Source organism: Bombus huntii, chromosome 5, assembly GCF_024542735.1.
Source record: "Bombus huntii isolate Logan2020A chromosome 5, iyBomHunt1.1, whole genome shotgun sequence".
In the NCBI taxonomy this organism is placed as follows: domain Eukaryota; kingdom Metazoa; phylum Arthropoda; class Insecta; order Hymenoptera; family Apidae; genus Bombus; species Bombus huntii.
In genome coordinates, this window is record NC_066242.1 from 9,625,362 (window position 1) to 9,646,202 (window position 20,841).

At 34.2% G+C, this 20,841-nt stretch overlaps 1 long non-coding RNA gene across 1 annotated transcript; it reads left to right on the top strand.

Moving 5' to 3' along the window:
• The first annotated feature begins 528 nt into the window (after window positions 1-528).
• On the top strand, window positions 529-11,730 carry LOC126865981 (uncharacterized). Its single transcript, XR_007689743.1, has 2 exons — window positions 529-1,322; window positions 9,376-11,730. It is a non-coding gene; the product is annotated as an uncharacterized LOC126865981 (long non-coding RNA).
• The last annotated feature ends 9,111 nt before the right edge of the window (window positions 11,731-20,841 follow it).

Sequence of the window (20,841 nt, forward strand, 5' to 3'; positions counted from 1 at the left end):
ATTGAATAACTAGCAAATTGTTGTTCTACTGGAAACTTTAAACGTGAAATTTTGACATTAATAATAGTAAATTTTTTGCATTTTAATAAGCGTGTAAATATACATCACGCAGAATAAATAACATACGGACCAAACCAGTTCTCGAGTGATTCATAGTTGTAAAAATAAAAGAGAACCGGATGTAGATACAGAAAACGTCTGGGATTTCCTCAAATATTTTACTTTAGTTATCATAATCAAGGACCACGGAAGAAAATCACTATTCACACTTTTAATGTCATCGTTTTTCTGTACTTTTTAATTTACAGATTTGATCAACTCATCTTTTGAACAACTGATTTCATATTGGAATGCGCCCCTTCACAAAATAACATCAAAATCAGAAAAGCAATGAAGACAAAGTTATCGTGTCTCCTCCTCCTGTATTCTTCAATTACCACATACTTCCTAAACGATCGTTTAAACATGTAATCAACCGTTCGATCGACTCCGTCCTTCGAATTCCTGCAACCCACCTATCACCCCTCCATCTTTGTACATCATTTAACTTCAATTTCGTCGCCAAACGCTAAATGAAACGAAAGTTGTTAATCGATTTCTCGCTGCTGCTAACGCCTTTAAATCGTAGCCAACTAAACCCCGCTTGTCTATAAAGGTATAGACAGAGGACAACGATCAGTTGGGTACCGGTGCTCACCTCGTTTATCTAACCTAAACACCGGGATTAATCGCATAAATTCTCGTGGTTGTCAGAAATTCTATTTATCGAGCGGTGGGCGTTATCCTGGTCCCGACATAAATACGTTCTTTTATTTCCCCGGAGAGATCCGGAGAGGATGCTGGGACGCTATTCGAAAACTGTAGTCCTCTCACGATCAAACCAGTTCTCCGAGTTGAGGTGATCACCGGCTGCCTCAGATTAATCCCTTCCCTCTTGTCATTCCCAGCCCCTCATCCACCATTCTGGGAACTGATGACATGCCTGCGGCCAGACGATGCCACTACACCTTTTTCCTCATGTGCTTGCCACCTCCTTTGCCTGCCAGATCCTTACGTACATTCGCGTAGATTAACTTTTGATACGAGACCTCCTCAGTCTACGTTGGAACCTCGATTCGTACGCGCGAGCTGGGACACGTTGTACGCTTTCGGGTATCAAATTTCTATTAGTGACAGCGAATTACTTTAGTCTGCAGCGTAAGTTTTGGAGCGAGACAGGGTACTCGCGCAGCTGTAAAGTCGACGAACAAGTAGCCAGCCAGAGAACAAAAGATCGGCCCAGCACTGGTGCGCTAACAGGGGGGGAAAATAAACGAGCAAACGTGAGTGCAAAGTAATCGTTAATCTTGTTGCCACGGCAAGAGACCGTGCTAGGTGTAAGTTTCATCTAAATTATGTAAAACGTCCCGCGTTCCAATAGAGGACGCTTTAACGTAGTAGCCTCTTCGTCGGCAAACGCGGCTTTATATCAAATTTGGCCTTTGATTATTTTATCCGGCTGTCGAATTTTCGCAGTGGTTAGAAGTTCTATTAAAACGTGGGTGAGAATCAGTTCGATATGTGGAAAACTAACGATTTTCCTTTCGATATGTGTTTAAGAAGCTTGTGATTGTTGATAGTTTTATGTGAATTCTTTCTTGAAGTTTCTCGGATTTTGCTAGTTTCGTAGGAATACAGAATGGTTACAAAATTAGTGTTCCTTCTATGTGACATCGGTCGATTTGGTTGTGGTTATTTTCGGTGCTATGTGTATTCTTTTGATTTTTAGACATTCTCTAGGATTTTCAAAGTGGTTGATCAACTTTTGTAAAGACATATGGTAGTTAAAGATTAGTGGTGTTTTAGAAATAATTTAAACGTGATGAAAACCTTTAATATCTTTTTATTCGGAATAAAAAGTTGTGCAATTAATGCATACTATATATAAAACTAAACGTACGATTTAAAAGAATCACGCTGTTATATTTTTTTCATGTATTAACGTATAATTTATCAATAATTTGATCAAATGCATCAATTAATTCTGCTTTACGTTATACCTTCTTATTTACAAGAATTTCTAGAATATCTACTTATCTGCTGAGAAAATTATCATTTACATAATTCAGCAACTTCTGCAAAAAGTAATTTTGTTGCTAAAGAAGCGGCTTCCAGTGTATTAAGTTAATTGATGACATTAATTGCAACGCATGAATGGCAACGCATTTATATGACGCGAAAGAGTGCTTCGTGATGCTTTGAAACTCGTCGTGATCGATGCAATGCCGACTCGCGTTACACTCGATGGAAAATACGGACTGATACACTAACAAGCATGATGCATTATTCGTGGCTTATGTGAATTTAGATCGGGTTACTTTCTATTTTACCGCGAGCAACGATGGTTGATTGTTAGCCGTTGCTATCGTACTGTCAACCCTGCACAAAGTTAGTTTTAATTTCTCGATTCCCGCGTAATTTATGGACATCCTGATACATTGGAAATTTATGCAATCGTGCATTGCGATACAATGAGATTCGCCAAGTGACACGTGAGAGAAGATAATGAATGTGCGTGTTTTTCATTATTTCACGACATAATCACTATCTCGTTTTCAGTTGAAAATGAGAAATGGGGTTAAAATCGAATTTTAATAAACAATTCGGAGTTAAGAAAGTTAATTGAAATTTGAATGTTCCGCAATATATACGGAATGTTTTAAAATGTGGTTGAACTTAGTCCTATAGTTTAGGCGAAAATGGACCTTGAAGTTTGGCAAGTTTCCCATAAAGATAGAACTTGTACGTTTGTTCTCTTAACGCGTGTGGTCAACGCTTTGAACATCTAATGTAAAGGATTTCCAAACAAAGCGAATATAATGCAAGAGATTGACAATTTATACGACGAATTAGCACATCTTCCTCAGTTACCAAGTTTAAGAAAAATCAAAATACAAAGACGAAGAGTTCTTTTTCTTATATATACATAGCAGTTGTGAATTCTTCCTCGTAATAAAATTCAGGTACCATTATTAACGAAATGCAAACGCACATTATAAAGGTTTTATTGCTTCGCATAACCATGCTGTGAAGTTGTATTTAAAAATTACGATAGGCATAGATTCCAACAGCGAATATTCGCGAGTCAGCGTGACAAGTAGAATGAATTGTTTCGAAAGCCGTTACGCGTTTGTAACGAATACCCTTCGCAACGATTTTCAGGGCGAGGAATCCCCCGAAAAAGGACCAGAAGAATCGTCCTCGAGCGAATTCCCGTCTTCGTGCAAGAGTTACAATTAATTGCTATCTACACGCAATAAATCGCGAGTTAGCGAGCGTACCAGCACAATGATAATGTAAAAGCCCAGGAGTACTCTATCTTCTTGGAAGCGTCTGTCATTGTATCGTCCAGGAAAGTTGAAAACTTACTCCTAAAATTATTGCCACTCCTACACCTGGGCGAGCCATTTACACGCTGCTTCCACTCTGTGTTTCATACGACGAATTTCAGATTTTTCCTAGAGATATTGTACTCTGTCCCTGTTAAAAGTTTTGTTCAACTTGAAACCTATATTTATGGTAAAAACACATATTCTTGCCATGTATAAAACGACTATGCTACAACTTTGTAGAAAGTAAGCTATAAATATAAAGAAGACCGATTACTGCGAGAACGTATGAAATTAATAACTCAACTAGTTTTATCTAAATTCTGAATCTTTCAGTACTTAACAATCATTCAACTCGTCCAAAATATTTCATCTGTCCAAATGTTTAACACGTTCAATCTACTTAAACCATTTCAACTGAACCTAACTTATCTAGTTAAGTTTAACCCAAGCTCTTCTAACTAACCCACGTCTAATCCCAGACCTAACCTACTGAATCTGCCTACCTAGCTCTAGCAACACCAAGCTCAATCCCTAACGTATTCCACATATTCGATCTAAACTTAGTTCAATGTTTAATGTTTGTAACTTTATAATTTGTTTTCACTTTGTCAGAATTTATCATTATTCTCGCCAGTAGCACGATGTAACTTCTCCATTGAAAGTATAACTGAGGTAGTTGAGCTGTCCTTAATAGTATGCTATTCTATTATAGTAACTTATGGTACCTACCTACCTAGTTTCTCGTAGAATATACATAATGTCCGATATGCTGCATTGATGTACTCATGATATAAGTATCTGAATATAGATATTTATCTGACGAACAACATCCTTATCTACTTTCGTTCGATCAAGCGTGTTGATGGTGTTGAAGAAGATGACCCTATCGCATTACATCTTCTTTCACCAAAAAAAAATTGTTTTTTATATTTTACTTAAACTTCTCCATTATTTTCAACATTTAGTACTAGATTATAGTCTACATAAAGCATCGTATCAGTTATTTACATTTTATATAACCGATGTGTAAATGCTCCTTGATCTTTCGTACAAACATAGAAACTTCTTGATCGCGATAAAGTTGCGATGAAGAGAATGAAAAGGGGAAGCGAGATTACGCGGAGTTTTGGGAAAGTACCGCGCTGATAGGAAGAGCGTGTTTGCTTCTGTTATCGTCGCGATTCGTGAAATTTTCTTGGTGGTAAGGGATTATTTGTCCGGTGGGAAGTTTGGATTTAATTTTCCATCCAGAACAATGCCGTGCGCGGCGCAATGGTGTTCGAGATTCGCGGTTGATTCGTCGATTCGAAGCTTCGTATTCTCTTCTGCCTCGCATTCATGATAAAAATGATATGCTTTGTTCTCGTGCTTTCGTCAGTGACCGAGGTTTAAAAAAAAAGACCGCTGCGAAATCTGAGTTTAACAGGAAACTGCACCCTCGATCGTGCAGCATAAATTTTTATGACGAACTGTAAAAGTATAGAAGCTCCACGCTCGAAGTAAACTCTGCTATAGTAACAGAGATTAAATCTTCCGCTATTCTATGGCTATTCGTGTCGCGAAAATTAAGATACGTTTACACTCTGTAGTAAAACACTCTGTTATGGAGTAATTTATATTGGAATCTCATACGCTTTAGGCGTTTGTACGTTTGTATGTATGTTTGATGTATGGATATTTTGTATCTTTTAAAATTTGTTATCAGGATTGGATACAATTAAACCAATTATCAATGGAATTTTACAAGCCAACGAAAATTGCAAATTATATAAATGTATACTCTTGCGTAACAATAGGAAGTTTAGTAATAAAATATACGAAATTTTAGAAATAGATTTTATAAATTATAAATCATCTTACTATCTTATTTCACGTACGATTATAAATCTACAATTTGTAGTTTGTTAAATCACTATTATTGTCATTAATATTCTATTACGTAATAATCTACTAACTAACGATGTTACTAAATTACAACTTACATATTAGACGTTGTATTACACACAGATTTTCTACCAAGTAAATAACTGTAATTAATAAAACAGATAAATATAATTCTATAAAAATGAATAACGTAGACTTGCGGAGACCTCGCAAAATTCAGATTAAAGATATTCTTCGACAATGATGTTAGACACTTTGAATCTGCATGTGCAGTTTATCTGTTCTAAGTTACCAAAAATCTCATTAATAAATTTACTGCGATGAAAAATAGGAATACCTATACGTTTATCTCAATAGACGAGAAATTCTTTTCATATGTTGATGGTTGGTGAATATTTTATAGGTTTGCAATATTTTCCAACACTATTTCATCGTTATCAACACTCGACAGATAAGATATACGTAATTAAACATCTAAGAAAATGTGATAGAATATTTTTCTTTCTATTTGCTTTTTAAGTTTTATAACAGTGCTGTATAATGTATTGCGTATAATGATATAATAGAACTTTACAAAATTGGAAAACCTTTGAATTATAATACGTTCATTTAATAATGAGCGTTCGCTGTAAGTTGAAGAGCGATCATAATGTTGTGACTCCGGTAGAACTGCATCAAAACGGCACAAAGTCTCGATTTACGCGTCGCAGATCGAGAGAGGTGCGGCGAGCGAACTGTGAAATTATAAATACCCTTAGGAATTACAATGTTGCCCGTTGCCATCATTATGGCATACGCGATCTCCGCTTGTTTTTAGTAAAACGTTCATTAGTATCGCTTGAAGCTATTCGAACGAACAAAGTTGTTCCCGTTTCCGTATGAAAATTCCCGGTCGACGTCCTAACAAGAATTTGTGTTTCAATGATGGGAAAACGAGAACTAATTTGAGAAATGAATTTGTGTAAGGATCGTCAAAGCGTATAGAATTCCGTATTTATTGCCACGTCGCTATTCTGATGTGAACTTCTGATCATTTTTACCAGATGATATCCTTATTGTTTTCATTGTTAAGACTTTGGGTTTAATTTATAGAGATTGTTCATAAACGTATTTATTATATTATTACGATATTGGTATCGTAATTATTACGATATTGTTGATTATTAGTCACTTGATTGGAATTACAAGTTCGTCTCATAATTAGTATGAAGTATATAATTACTATTCAGACTCATTTTCAACTTAGTGCTATTATATTGTAGAACAAAATATCTGCAGAATTTTAATGCATATTGGAAAAATATATAGTTTCAAGCAAGAAATTATCCGATGTGTATAAATAAAAAATAATATTATTTAAATTATCAAAAGTAGTTACATCTATTGTTTATATTTTCGGTAAAAGGTACATTTTCATAACTGCACTATAGCTGGTACTATTTTTAAAAACATTATTAAATGTCAATCTATGAGATTAAATGTTCTACAATTATTTTAAATAATCTCTTAGCCGGAGAATAGTTTCCTACCCATGTTGAAATAGCTACATATGAAATGGTAACTAATACCATACGACATTATATCGTTATATTATATTAGATTAGACTTATTATATATTATATTTTATTATATTATATTATATTATATTAGACGAACTATATCGTTATATCCGATACACTTGTTTACCAGACATGACGAAATATTTCGTCTTACACGTCTTAAGAGGTTAATATCATACGTTTATTTAATTAGTATCTGACAGAAGAGTATTTTTCACACTGATATATCGAAAAATTAATCTGCATGACACAGTTCCCAAAGAACAGTATTCGAGTGAAAATACAAAATCTTTATATATAATATATTATATTATATATTATATAAATTATAAATTAATTTCTTGAATGAACATAAAATAATTATTTGTCCAAAAGTCATTTCAACCGAATGGTTCTTTAATTCAGGATTTTTTCTTTTATTCTAAACTTTCATAAAGGCGAATCATTTTGTATCACTTTGACTGCCGTGTTTCTGCTGAAGCATATTAGACAAATAGAAAAGAAGTTGCAACTGTAATCTATCGATGCAATTCTACGATAAGTAGATTGTAGATATTTATGCATTTAAAGTAGGTCCAAGTGTGCAGAAATAAAATATAAGATGCATGAAACATGAAGGTATAATTTTTATTATTTCGCCTCTACTTCCGGAATAAAATCATTATAAGTATTTTTTAGATAGAATAATACATTTATTGTAAATAAGTTCTGAAAAGCGTAGTCTTGAAGGAAAATATGTATGTGACGATTCATGAATTGTGAAATGGGTAAAAACATTGTTCACGGAAATTAATTCACGCAATTTAATGATTAGCATCAATTTTATTTTCGTATTATTCAAAGATATGAATATTCCATAAAATTTATTCCACGTAACATCAACGGGAGAAACAATATAAATACGTAACGTTTATTCGGTGACATTGCAAAGCCTGATAAAATACTTACTTTAAAATTGAATAATAAAATTTATCAGTCGAAACTGGAAGTCGATTGAAAATTTAATTTCGACTCAAATGAAAACCATGATCACAAATTGTAACAACAATACCGCGTACACTATTATTTACAGCGAAGCCGGAAACACGACCGCGATACACAACGATGCATAATTAAAGTAGCTTCATAGCGTATTGCACACATCAGTTTTTAATTATTTCTTAAACGACTTCATACTTACATTTTACAAATTGCTACGAGCAATCGTAATTTCCAGAAGATTAAATTTTTAACTGTATTTTAGGTTTCAATAGTAGTCATTAAAAGTGGCGATATCAGGCTGCATCTATGGATTATAAAAACAGCTATTATTTGAAAATGAATCGCTTTGAGAATGGTTATTTCGATATACTAAAATTTTTGCGATTATTCTTTTATAATTTTCCTAAATGCAGTCGTGAAATATTTCTTTGATGATTTATTCAAATTTATATCTGTGAAATTTTTACGTGTAACCGAGATTAGCCGAAAATGATATCTTCCATCACATTTAGATATGTTTAATAGTTTCGTTAGTAGATACTTCGATGTTGATGAAATGAAGTTGGTCTTGTGGATTGTAAAAATAGCTGTTGCCTGAAAATGAGTTATTATACATTACATTCAATGCATAAACATGTATAACTTCTGCAACCAATTGCACCTACTATAATTTTGCAATAATGCAACTGTAATATGTTAATATATGCAAAATTTCAAGTTTCACGCTGTTCTTCTGTCGATAAATTAATACCTGATTTTACATTTAAATTAACGATTTATTTTAGTATTTAAGAAAAATCGTGATTAGTTATTTTATATTTTACATTTAATATATTGTGTTATTTAACTATTAAATTAAATTAAATTAAAAGCATTAGTATTTAGTCAAAATTTCTGAACCGGCATTGGAAACGTATAAATTATTGTCACATGAATACAAAATCTTGTGATGTAAAACAAAAAACAGGTTTAAGCAGAGACGAGTATGATGTCAGATGTGTTATAAAATTTGTTGTCGAAAGAATATTAATCTCGAACCAACCGAAAGAAATTACGTCACTCAAAATTATAATGTGATATTCTCGACTAATTTATAAGAAGTGAAGTATTGAATTAATTGGTTCTAAACTTAATGTCAAGAGGAGAAGGTTAAACAACAAATTATTCAGAGCGCTATAAATGAAAAGTACCTTGATTGCCTAAAAGAGGATCGTAACCTTTACGTTAAAAATAAATATGATCGTTTGAGGTGGGAATTCTAGTTAGTAGCTCTTGACAGAACGAAATTATAACATTTAAATACATAAACTTAATCTTCTGTTCATCTATTACTTTATTTCAATAATATCAATCCAAAAATGATTAATTTCCATAATACGAGTACATACACAGTCACAAGCGTTATTATGCATCTTTTGTTACATCCGTATCATTTATGTTTTATAATGCAGAATATAAAATAAAGTAAAATTTGTTGAATAAATTCTTAGGGCTAAATATCTTGATATTTATGGCGAACAATGTATATCTTTAACAGAAAATAATCAGAAAAATATCTTAGTCACTTCTTATTTTTTCAGGATCCAGAGAACAGCACAACTGTATAGCTTGTTAATTATTAATTAAGGATGCGTTTGCTGCTAGCGATCGTAGCTCTAAGTTTCTGGATTTCGTGCATTCGTGCCTATCCTGCGAACGGTATGATCAAGAATAATCTGAATCGGGACACCATCTACTTTCCCGACCAAGCAGAATACCTACGGCATTCCATGAAATGTTCTAAGAACGAGATTTTGTGGCCATTTTATGGATATATTCGTCGGTGTTACAGAGAAGGCGAACAAGGTCCCTGCAATATCGGCAGAATTTTGGTTTTTGATAAGAGATACATGAAACCTGTTTGCAAAGAGATGACATTGAAATAAACAACCGAGGGTTGCAGATACTGCTCTTACCGATTCGACGGAATTCTGGCAAAGATGTCAGCAGGAATACAGTAGTTGCACTACTTATACGATATACTTTGAATATTAGTTCGAGTTTATAATTCTGTTTTTTTTAATATAGAGTAACAATAACTAATTTTATATATTTATATTTTGTATTTGTATTCATATTATATATTGTATATTTATAATATATATTATATATATACAATATAATAAACATAATAGTTTAACTTCATTCAATTTTAACTCTTATTTCATTTATACAGAGAAAGTAACTTTGTGATATGTCTGACTGCATAGTATACTGGATTAATTTAATATGATGCGTCAATATGGAATGTTTGGCAATATGTAAAATTCAACATATTTGTAGAATTACAAATTATTTAAGAAATTCCAACATCGACTGATTTATCACATAACTCCAGTAATTTACGTAGTTGGATATATTCATGTATGTGTAACATACTCTTTCATTTGTTCATATGTATACTTAATACTTTCTATAGTTCTAGTATAGTAGTATCTCTTTTATACTGTGTTAATAATAAATCGTTGAAAAATAGAATTTGTTGTGAATTAAATTCGCTACCAATTTTGGTTTCAAATTAATAGCGATTAATAGCGAAATAAAAAATATGTCAAACAATTAAAATAATTTAATTAGTACTGTAACAAAGGAACTCTTATGTTATTCCCCTATTGTAGCGAAATATTTGTGTTTTTTGTTTTTGTTATAAAACTATACTCATGGTAAAGGAATTAGAAAAAAGTACAAAAAGGAAGAAATACAAAAATACAACGAAATTAAACAGTTGGATAAAATATTAGTCGGTTATTTCATTTTAAGATATATTTTAAGATATATTTACAAAGGACAACAGCATATTTTGTATCTTTTTCTAATCAATTTTCATTCAATCCATTAAAGTACATCGAATACACGTTCGATCTGGATACACGCATGAAGAACCCAAAAAACCTTTAATGAGAAATACTTGGATTCGATACCTACCTAGCCTTTCTTTGGTTAGCCTTTTGCAAAATTATATTCAAATTATCAGATGTTTGTATCTTATCAATCTTATTTGAAAACGATAGGTGCAAATTTCATACAAAAAGTCAAAATTTATTTGTTTGCACAAAAAAGATTCGGCTTCATATTTTTATAAAACTAATAATTAACAAACGTAGTAATGTGTAGTGTTTTGGAAGATGCTCTATTACAGTGTGATATAAATTGTACATTTTCATATAATTGGAGTTATAATTTTATGGTTATGTTTGGAAAAATATTTACAAGTTTTAGTAATTTTTAATGTATATTCGAACAAATCTATATATTTACCGATGTTTTCACTATTTCAATCATTTTTGCTACACTGGAAAGCTGCCATTTGCCATTAACGTATCCGTGTGCAGAAAATTATTACAGAATATTCCTCATTAGTATCCATCTTTTTCAATAAATGCATATTAAAAAATTCTATATTATTACATTCTCGTCATTTATTATGAGATAATCAACCGTTGATAATCATAATACGTCCTGAAATATGCTTGAGTTAATCTAAATACATCAAAATGTTGCAAATTAACTTATAAATGTAATTTTCTTTTTTGAAATGTATTGTTTTAGTATAACATTAAAAATAATGGAATATAGAATATAAATTATTTGAACCAATTAAATGATTGCCCTTTCAGAATATGTTAAATGAATCATATAGATCATATATATTAGACCAGATATTTTGTGCAAGAGTTAATTGGCTATATTTAATACTACACAAACTATCACTATCAGCGTGCACTTAAATTATTGCCCGATACAAACTTACATCTTATTTCAAATACACGTTGTTCACAATTACTATGTTGATTAACTACTTCCTATCTATCTTTTCTTTACTGGAAAAACTAATTTGTTAATATTTCCAAAACCTCTGTATACGTATGCAAATAAATATGTTTTTTCAGTTGGCACTTATTCTTTAAAATTTCTTTTGTTCATTTCCTTGTTTTCGCGATGCATACGTGCTTCGAATCACAAGTTGTCTACGATTCACCCTATTTTAAGAATGATTGCAACCGGATAATAGGTACGATAATCTCATCGGGCTTTCGATCTTGAGTGTGGTACGCGTACAAACAAGATACAATCGAGTTTACTCTGCAGAATCCCCTAGCGCACTTCTCTATTGAGAGACACCAATACCCACGGTGTAATATAGCCTGATCGAAATGTACTTTCTTCCCTGGCATTGGTAATTGCTTGCTTACGGCAACTACATATTTCTAACTGCGTTTCTCTAATTATTAAGTAATTCGGAAAAGTAAATCAGCGATTCTATGCACGCAAAACCATATGATGTCTCGTATAAATTATATACTGAAATTTTATTTCATTGAATGACAATAAAGAACCGGAAGATGAAACAGTATCAATAGGAAGTAACTTTAAGAAAATGAATTCTTTTGAATCAATTCTTCGCGTTATTTTGTATAAGAATGTCATAAATATCGTAACAAGATTGGAATGGGAATATACTGTTTTTTTGATAAATGCGATCAAATTATTAAACTTCATTACTTAATACTGTAGGATATATATGTATAACAATTTATAATTAATAAGCAAGCAGAGAAACCAACTTATTGCTACTATTTATAAAACGCTCCAAAATTAGTACCTTGCGTGCACAATGTAATTAGTGTTTCTTAAAATGTTTTTCTTAAAATAAATTATCTGGTTCATTTTAGAGTGAAACATGCAACGATGAGGAGTAAATAATCATTTTTTATTTGAAGAAATTAATAAAATTAAATTCAGAGTTATTACACTGTAATTTACATATTTGTACATTTATAGCTATATCTAAACATAAAGAATATCATGTAAATTTTAACGTGGAAAGTTTCTTCTCCTTTCAGTTATTTTGTCATCCTTATTCTGTATGGAACAAGAATACGTCAACGATATAAGTGAACTATCACGGTTCTTAAACTACTGTAATAAGGAACTTATGAAAGAGTACATATTAAGATAAATTCATGTATTTTAGAACAGACATAATTAAAGCGTTATAGTGTAAATTAAACTGTTCGAACCATATGTATTTAAATTTTCATTTGCAAATAAAAGTAAAAGCTATCAAAATTACATGTACGCATTTTAACATTTCATATTTCCGTGAGTATTGGAGACACGGTCGCTTGTATGAATGATATAACTATTAATTCTAGAGCTACTACGAAATTAAAGCCAAAATATTCTGTTACTTGAGCAACTACGGGTTCTTCTCTCTTTTGTAGAAATTTACGTATTTATCGTTATTAAACTAAATTAAATACCAAACATTTATCTGGTAAATTTCAGAATTACAATATTTTAATCTCTTTTTCAGTAGCAAGCAATACATAAACAATTGCCTTTATCCAAAAATTTTCTTTTAACCCTGCTGTTCTCTACACCTGTTTTATATGACCCAAATAAAAATTACATTTTAATAAATATTGCGTTTTAGTAGATATTACTAAAGTACGAACAGCGTATAAATATGTTGTTTGTGTTATTCGATATATATTTTGTATTTGTATTTGAAAAAGGATATTGTCTAAGGATACAAGAGTGAAAAATAAGTGAAAGAAGACAATAGGGTTGAATTTGTAATGAATTAACAAATTCCTCCAACGCTAAATGGCCGTATTATTAATGATTCCCTACTTGTTGCATCACCGTACGTTACAACAATATATATTTAATAGAATTTAATTTCCTCTAAAAATACATCAAAGTACATACACGATACTTCATTTTCATTTTCTCGGCCAGCAGCGTACACGAAAGGTTTCTCACCTCTGAGGTAGCTTCTACGTATGCGGACAATAAGAACGGGTGAGATTTCCTCTCGAGACTCGCATAATTCTCGTTACGTACCATGTATTTAAATCACGCACTGCTGTACATCATTCAGCCTGGTGAATCTCCGAGATCCAACGAGAAGCTTACAATGGACCTTGGTTCAAAATGCAACGTCCCGGCGCTTTTTCGGCTAGTGAGATTTAAATCTTTGGATTAAAAGGAGCAAGAAAAAACTCTGCTGGAGATATTCTCCCTTCGCTTGGCAGGGAGCTGCGATTTCTATAGTCGTTTATTCATTCGACTTGCTGCACCGGCGGTCTGTGATGGAATTTGTTTTCCGGAGGGAACTAAATCGTGTACAGATTCGCCGGCCGTGTTACGCCTGAAACAAATGTAAGCCATTGGATTACGAAAAGCGGCGGTCAAGGCAAACCACCGGCCAGTGGCCATGCTGGACTGCTTGGCTCTTCCTTAACTCTTTTGCTAGGATACTTATATATGTACATTAACGTGAGTATACGGATTCTCCTGTCAATTTATGATAATTAGGCTGGAAAAAATATATAAAATATCCAAAGTATAGTGCTTTCTATGATACTTGGTAAGTAAAATCATTTTCTATCTAGGTTCTATTTTCTTAATTATGAATTCTCAAAAGTATGAATTTCAATATAAATCCGTAATTTCGTGATGTAATAAAGATATAGAACTTCGTTTCTATGAGTTCCAATTATGTGAATGAAATTTTAACAATGCTTGGCTACTTGAGCTCTTATTATCTGAACGTCGCTCTACTTGTGTGAACGTCTAACAATAAACAGTAGGATCAGGCGTGATGTGACACTCGCTCTCACGCTTCGCAATTGATACAAATCTGCAACATTATTATGCATTTAAGAGCAAATGTTTCTTGGAATCCCCTTATATGAACACGAACTCCAATTAACTGAACGAAAAATCATAGGTAATGGGCACAGACATAGGTGGACTCCTATTATATAAACGACCAGGGTATATGAACCACCAACTTGTACCATGACAGGTTCATATAAACAGAGTTCTACTGTAAAAACATTGCTGAAATGTGCACATTAATTACGAATTAACGAGGATAAATAATATTTTCCTTTCATTGAATCAGTACAGAAACATTTCATCTTATAGCAAACAAATAATTAGAAGCAGTATTTAGTAGCCTTTTATGGAATTAGTAGACTATAAATTGAAATTACATATAAATTATATTATTGAAACAAGGTAATAGACAATTAGCAACAATTACATATATAACCTGATATTCGAATCTGTTATTAAGGCGTTGAAGTCGAGATGAATCTCCGCCTCGTACAAGGATTTATGCGGTGGAGGAAAGAAGTCGGGCGTTCACAATGCGATCGTTTGTCACGGAGTGCTGTCGTCGAGCCGCTTTTTATATCCGCACGTCGGCGATGACAACACGCGGCTCAACTCGTGGGGACCGAAGTTAACGATGGAAACCTAGCCACCGATTCTTTGCACGGAACATCTGCATTCTATAAGATACCCTCCGCTTCACTGATATGATACAGAGATTCAAAGATTTATAGGATGTTTGACAACGGATCATCCGATCGACAAAAGACCAACCATCTGTGGAAAATGGATTTAAAATACACAATAGAAGTATCTTTCTACTTTTGACAAACTAACTCGATAAGCATATGATATTGTAGTGTAATTGAAATAACTTTTCGAGAATTTACTGTTGATTACTATTTTTGAAGATTATAGCAAAATATAGCATATGATCTTGGCATTGTAAACATAGTGTAATGAATTATGCTAGTACTAAATAATAATCATACACACGCTATTTTCATAATTAAAATGGGTAACACTTCTACTGCTTTGAAGATATACACGCTGCTATTTTTTTAATGAGTAAAAATGAGAAAAACTTTTTTATATACATTGTATACGTTAGTGTAAAATTATTTTATAGAATCATAAGTAAATTACTATTGCGTTAAATGAAACCGTATTCTTAAGCAAATTATACCTATATCTCTAAACATATTTCTCACTGATCTCATATATAAATTCAACAGGATCCTATAAAATAATACGATTCAAACAATATTCTATTATTTCACATAACATTTTATATTTTCCCATATTTCACTAACAATTTTTATGCCAAGCAATAATCATAGCCCCCAAAGATTTTTAAAAAAGATTTTACACGGTGCTTACGTATTTCTCGACTGTTTCAAATCGATTTCCATACGCCCATAAGCTTTCATGACGATATTTTATTGCAGGCTTTTCTATTCGATTTTTTATATAAAATCACTATTGGGTTATTAATTTCAATCGTCATGAGATACTATATATATACATACGCGTAAAGATACAGTATGGTTCCGCTCGTATTTTTTACTTCTCCCGATCGTATCTCTATTTTCCCGATAATCTATGATCTACACGTTCGGATGCGACATATTATTTCGCATTTATCGTGGATATTGAGATACCGTTTACCGGAAACGTACGATGATTTCCATTTCTTGACTACTTCGAAAGCTGCAAAGTAGGTTTGAAAAATGATTATTTAAATGATCAAAAGTGTTGTTTTCACTAGCGTATGTCATTTACTACAACTTTTTGATTTTGAAGGAACACTTGTGTTTTTATATTTTATTTATAATAAACAGATTTCTCTTTACTGATTGTCTTCCCTACGTAAAAGTAGTATTAAAATAGATATTTGTTTATTTGTTTGTGCAACAGACATATAATCAATAGTGCATGTGTTAAAAAAACCGTTAAAATCTTCACAGGATCTTTATTCCTATTTGTCCCATGAACAGACAATATCCCATATTCTACAAACGCATAGGACTCGCGGCTGATTTGAAATTCACGCACGGGGCGGCCGGTACACGTTGGAGACTCGTGTCGAAATCGAAAGACGGCAGTCGCTTACATTTTCATCTTCTTTCAATCTGTACCGCCAGCCGTCATACGTTTCTCAACATTATAAGCACCGGTGGCAGACAGTTCGGCACACGGCAAGTTAACCGGGGCTGGCTAGGCGAGGACCGCCTACAAAACGGTTGTCCGTGTCAAGTACTTATGCGCTTCTTTTTTGCTAAATACATTTCAATATCCGACGAGGGAGCAGTCCTTTCGAACGCGACACTTTGCACCACGAGAAGGAGCGACAGAAAGAGAGAGAGAGAGAGAGAGGGAGAGGAAAAGATACGAGCCGCGGATACGAGACGCGGCTGGATGAAGGAAAAGTGGGCGGAAAGGGGTAAAAAGGGCGACAGGAGCTGCAATATTCTTGGCTCGCATTGTACGTGTCCCATAAGTTGGCAGGCGAACTCCCTCTTAGCGACAGCTTGACAGAACATACGCTCCTTCCCGCTCGAATCGTTTCGTCCTCCTTCCTTCCATCTAACCCCCACTTTCACCTCTTCCTTCTCCTCCTCCATCTTTTCCTCTTCCTCTATGTCTGTCTCTTACTCTCCTCTATCTCGCGCTTCCCTTCGTAGAGCTGTGCTCGAAAATAAAAGTTTATAAGGTGTTGCCTGTGTGGGTGAGAACGAGTCCAGGGATATAGGTGCGCGAAAAGCGGGGAGAAACGTCGACGACACTGGGATACAGGGAGGCGAAAACTCGCTGGTTGTTGGGGTGACAAGGAACGATCGCGCGAAGAGAAACCGGTATACGGTTCAGGAGCTGGGTTGTGCAGTGTAAGAAGGGGAGGGAGGAACGAGAAAAGTGGAGACCACGTAGAGAAATAACGTTCGTGTTTTTGATTTGAAGCACGTAACCGAACCACATTGAAATCAGATAGGGGCGCGAGAGAGGACGCTAAACTGGCTCCGAGGCTACGGCAAGCTTACTACGGGAATACCTAAACCGGTCTAAGGTTTGAGTGGAGGAGGGTTAGGAACGCGTTAGGCGCCCAAGGAAGCCAGATACCGAACTCTACTTGTGAAGGAACACGAGGGCGGAGGGAAAAGAAGGTGCGAGAACACGGAAGACAGGCATGCTGGGACGCGAGGAAGGGTTTGGGATAGATGCGCTTCACAACGGGTGAAACGTGCCACTTTCCACGGATTTTCGAATAAATCGGCGGCGTGTGGAGTGTACGTTCGTTCCACTATAGCGGATTCTCTCTCTCTCTCTCTCTCTCTCTCTCTCTCTCTCTCTTCACAGCTTTGACTTCGATTTTCCTCAAACCACCCCATCAGATTCGTGTTCCGTAATCCGGATGGGCCTCGGTTCTCGGATAGAGAAAAACGCCGAGGAATAGAGTTTGCCGTCCTTCGTTGAAGAATCACAAGAATGCGCACCCCAAGCGTGAATCAAACAGTTCCGTCAGCCGGTCTTGCGTCGATTACTTCGTATTCTTTCATCGAGTTTTTTGGTACATTCCAGCCGACAGTATCTCGATGCTATCGTTTTACTGCCTCTTACCCGGATCATACGGAAAGATTCTTTCCACTCTGACGGCGGAGAACTACCCTCTCGAAAAAATTGCTTCCCCGACTTGCGCGTGTTAACGGGATTTTTAATTGGTGATAAAAATTTTTTCTGCATTTTGCGAAGTTTTTCTAAGAACTGTTGCTATACGTGCTCAACGTTCTATTGGATATATGTGGTATAGAACATGTGATTTTGCACTTTTGACTAGAGTTTGTTTAGGAATTTGAACAGTTTGACACTTGATATTGTTTCGTTCGGCGTTTGATGAAATCGAACAATTACTTTTTATGAATTATGTTAGGAATTTCTGTTGAATAATAAAATGCTAAGTTCGAGGAAATACTAGTTTTAGCTGAGTGATAAACATAATTAAGGAGAATTAAAGAGGAACATTTAGAATTGGCTCACTGAAACGCTTTCGTTGTTCAATCTTCAGTATTCGTGTATTAAAATATTCAATTAATTAAAATATTAAATCTTCTTAATTAAAATATTCAATCGTATTTGCTGCATTTTTTGGATACGCTATAGTCATATAGGAGAAAATTAAATATGTGAAGACGTAAAACTATTTTAGTGGATTCATCATTGACAAATTGAAAAGTTTTTTTTAGATCTATGGGTTCCAGTATTTGACTATAATTGTTGAATTATTACTATCACTATCAACATGTTTTATATTATTTACAGAACGATAAGTGATAATCGAACGGCGAATCTAAAAATAGTTAAGTAACGTTTAACTGTAGAACAAAATCAGAAACAAATACGTTTATCGCTCAAGCATTTGTAGATTTCAGTTTGGATAAGGTGAAACATCGCTTAGATACGACTACTTGCAAAGTTCCTTTCTCCTTATCTTCGAAATACATTAGTTCTTAGCAAACTTCAGCTACATTAAACATTATACGTAAGAAGCTCAGAAAATATCATGAAATTATATTCAGCAGTTAACAAATAACATATTACATATTTCCAGAAAGAAGCAATACTATGTATTTTTTTCATACAATCTTAAAATCTTAAAATAATAAAATCTTGAATATTTATTATTGATCCATAAAGACATCCGTAAATATCGATATTTTCGCGTAAACAAAATATTTTTCATTGCTATTTTTGCACTTAGATTTTGCAATTTTATCAAATTTTAAGAAATTGATGTATCTATAACGTTGTTCTGTATACACACACACACACACACACACACACACACACAGAGCTCGATGGATGGAATAATATTTACGTAGCACAATCTAACAAGCTTAGCAAAATCTTCTCTTTCAATGAAATTAAATATAACAAGAACATGGGAAAACAGAGTAAAGAAAAGTATAAAGAACGGTAAGAGAAAAACCCAAAAAGAGATTATATTTTTTGTAGCGATATCCCTCTATTCGTACAGCAAAAAGCATTGGCAGAACGGAAAGCCTAACTTTTTGTCGGTTCCCTTTCTTTCTACGTCCGTTTTGCCGGCTTTGGCCTCAACAGCTCTCCTCCGTGTTCAATTCTGCCTCTTTTCTTCACCGAGCACCTCTTCTCGCACCTTCGAATGCGCGTTGCGCCATATTTCAAACGTCATATTAGCAAGGACCATGCGTCTTCCACGGGTAAAATGTCTATGCTAGCGGCAGGCCTGCCGCCACTACATCACACAGCTGGCCTCCCTCTTGGCGTGAGCCCTGGTATCGTGTCACCTTGCTAGCTCGCCACCAATTACACATTAATGCGACATCGCGTTATCCGGAGACGATGTGCGAAATGGAAGAGGGAGAACCCTGAGAAGGATCGAGACATCTCCAGAGAGCACATCCCTTCTACGATCTATATTAGTCAATTAACCTACTTTCCCGCGTCGGTACGATTCGATCAACGAGGATCGCTCGAAAGATAATACAACATTTCCTATGATTCTCTTGCTCGCGTGGAATCGCGTGGAATCCTACCACGACTTTCATTAGAAACGTTATCTCGGCCCCTGGCAATCTAAGCAGGTTCTGCCGCTGAATCATCGGCTTCATAAATGGTTTAGGACGTATTTTGTAGTTCGCAGGGATAAAGGATATTAAATTGCGTGGAAATGTGAATGATAGATAATTAATAATTTACTGTGGATACTAACTGTTTCTGACCAGCGTATTGTTCTATTTTAGTTTATATTGTACATTGATGAAACTTTCTGCCTTGCAAATATTTTTACGATTTTGTATTTTCTACGATACAGGACAGGATAGGTTCTTTCAATAATTTTCCATTAAAATTACGATATTACAATGGAATCTTGATTACGTAATAATAGTATGTAGTAACCGGTCAATTTTTTACAAACTTATCAGCTTCGAGACGGAAACCTGATTTTCGTAAAGTTATTTGTCGTAAGAAGGTAGCATAATTAATTCTAAATTACAAGAAACAGTTTTGAAAAGAATAACCGTAATTATTATCCCTCTGTGTGTTCAAATTCACGGAGTTGACCGGCATGGCGTCAGAGCTTCCTTATTTATTTCTCATTTTTCTTGAGAACGAAGACTCGTGTGCGATCACTTTGTATTTTTTCGTAAGAAATCACCTTTTTCCAATTTTATTACCTTTACTGCAAATTGTACAACTACAAAGTCGTACCTGTTCACCGAAACAATTGTCGTGACGCGAGAAAAGCTTCCGTCCATACATCAACGTTGTCGAGTGACGCAGTCTATTTAGCGTTCATGATCGAGGAGGTAATTAACGTCAGTCTACTACACCTTCTGCAGGGT